Source organism: Fonticula alba (genome assembly GCF_000388065.1).
Source record: "Fonticula alba strain ATCC 38817 unplaced genomic scaffold supercont2.6, whole genome shotgun sequence".
In the NCBI taxonomy this organism is placed as follows: domain Eukaryota; order Rotosphaerida; family Fonticulaceae; genus Fonticula; species Fonticula alba.
Window position 1 is genome coordinate 1608879 of NW_009242976.1, and position 2579 is coordinate 1611457.

The window sequence follows — 2579 nt, forward strand, 5'->3', positions numbered from 1 at the left end:
CCCCCGCAATAAATAGAGGCCCCGCCAGTCTGGGCATAGTGTACCGGGGCCGCGGTGGAGGGAGGGGCGCGGGCACGGAGGGTCCGTCCCTCGGTCATCATGGTGCCATTCCCTTTTGGGGCGTCCCTGGGCTTGGGCGATATCAATCTCGCTGGATCTCGCAAGAGAATGACCTGTGCCCTTTGTCTTGGGGCGTGAGCTTTGGGCCTGCGAAAGGGCACACTCCCCCTGCTTCTGCGGTTCCCCCGTGGGGGCGCGGGGGGGCGCGGGGGGGGGGGCGCGATGCCGGGATCTCCCCGGCCAACTGTGCCTGGGGAGGGGCGGACCGCGAGGAACAGCCGGCGGGGGCGGGCCACGGGCCGGGGAAGTGGTGCCTGCCCAACCCCGGGGACGGGGCACTCCGGGCTGTGAGCATACATGGCAAACGCAATCTACGCAGGTACGCAGGTGGTTGGCCCAACGGTGAGCCCGAGCCAGCGCGGGCGCACATTCCCACACGAGCCGGAGCGTGGAGGGGCCCCAGCTCTACGGCGGGGTGGCCGGCGCGCGTCCGCGGGGCAGGGGGGGGGGGGGGGGGACAGGGGCGCTGGCGCGGGCGAAGAAGCACGGCACGCGTGCGGATGATCTCCCCAAGTACAGGCAGTGGCGAAGAACAGCCCCCTTCCCCCCTCGTCCCGGCGCGCGGACCGGCCGCCGGCGGCCCCAATCCGCCAAGATGCTGGCTAGTTGCTTGTGCTGCGGCAGCCGCGCGGGGGCACGCTCGCGATTGCCCAGGGCACGAGGCCGCCCGGCTATGGCACGCAAAATCCTCGTCACTCGCCGCCGGGGCCGGCGCCTGGGACGACCGGGAATCGTTCACTGCATTCCTCTCCCCCGGACAGCCCCAGGACGGGCAGCCCGCCACGCTCGCCCCGTAAAGGGGGGTGGGCGGACAGCCCTCGGCGAGCGCGCCCCCCCCCCCCCCCCCCCCGCCCGAGGGGACTTGAGCCCGGGGAGGGAAGCGGGGGTGGACGCCTAGCCCTTCTCCCCTCAGCCACAAAGGCTCGGGCCTCAACGCGGGCACGTATGTCGAGGGGGAGGGGCACAGTCATTGGCATGTGGCCGGGCGGAGATGGCCCCCGGCCGGCTGCCACAGCGCGGAGGCGGGCGGGGGCACGATCGGGGGCCGTATCGCACGGCGGGCCGCACGCGCGCATGCCGGCCCGCCCGCCCGCCCGCACGCACGCACGCACGCACGCACGCACGCACGCACGCACACGCGCCGACACGGCGCCCCGCCGGGTCAGGTTGCCGCCTCCGAGCAATCTCCGGCCGGCCGGGTCGGTTCTCCGGGACAAACGAAGTTGAGAGCCGAGCAAGGGGGAGGCAGGGGGGGACACATGAAACAGCACAGCCCCGCGGCCGGCCCCTCCCCGGGTGTCCCCTCGGGAGCGAACCCGAGTTCCGGCATTCCACCGGTCGCCCCGCGGTGGGAGGGGGCGCCGCGCCCCAGCGGGAGGGCTCGCCCTTGGTGGCGGTGTTCTCTCGGCCGCCCCTGGCCGCCACGCCCAAAAGGGCGGGAGCATGACGAATGTACCCGGTGAAAAGGGCTTGGGGAAACAGCAAAAAAAAAAAAAAGGGCATTAATATATCGGAGGTGTGCCCGGGATTTGCCCTCGTCCCTGCCGGGGATCCCCCCTCTCCCCGGGCCGGCTTCCCCGCCCCTGCTGGTGCCCTCCTTGAGCAGAGGGTTCTTGCCCGTTGGCTCCCCCCCCCGGCCAGGGAGGCACACTTTGCCGTGCATTGGGCCATCTCGCGCGAGTGCACACGCACACAGATGCGCGCGCGTCTGCGGCGTGGTGGCGGGGGCGGCTTACGGCAACAACTGACCGGGGCCGGGGGCGTGATGCTGCGCACCATCGCACGCGCTCCCGGGGTCCCCCGCCCGGGCAGGGGAACGGCCTTCGGGCTTGGGCCACTGTGTGCGGGCGCCGCCCGCCAGTCGCCCTTGGCCGGAGGAGCACAGAAAAGGGCCCAGCTGGGCCTCGACCGACCCTGGCCCCTCATGCGTGCGCGCCATACGCGCACAGTCTAGAGCCCCCGGCCCTTCTCAGGGCGGGGTTCTGTTTCAGGCCGCACCGGCCGGTCCGGGGTCTTTGTGGCCGGCGCGCGCACGTCCCGCCGTCCCCCCCCCCCCCGCCTCCGCGGCCTCCCCCGCGGACGGCTCCGGCGGGCGTTGCCTGTTTTCCCGGCCGTGGCAGAAACCGGTGGGGGGCGGAGGCGGAGGCGGAGGCGGGGGACGGGCGGGCGGGGGCGATTCCCCCATGGTGCACCCGCGGCCGGTGACCGATCCCGGAAGGGGAATGCACACGCGCGCCCCCTGATCCCCGGGCCCTTCCCCGATTTTACATCTCCCTCCCCATCTCGCCATCGCCCCAGTTTCCCGTCCCAGTGGGCTCCCCCTCCCGGCCTCGCGCGAGACCCGGCCCCCGGCCAGACCGGCCTGTGGGGGCATATCGGCCGCCAGTTTTCGACTCCTCCCTACCAACCGCGCACACCTTTCTCCAACACCTCCCCCCCCCTCTCTCTCTCTCTCTCTC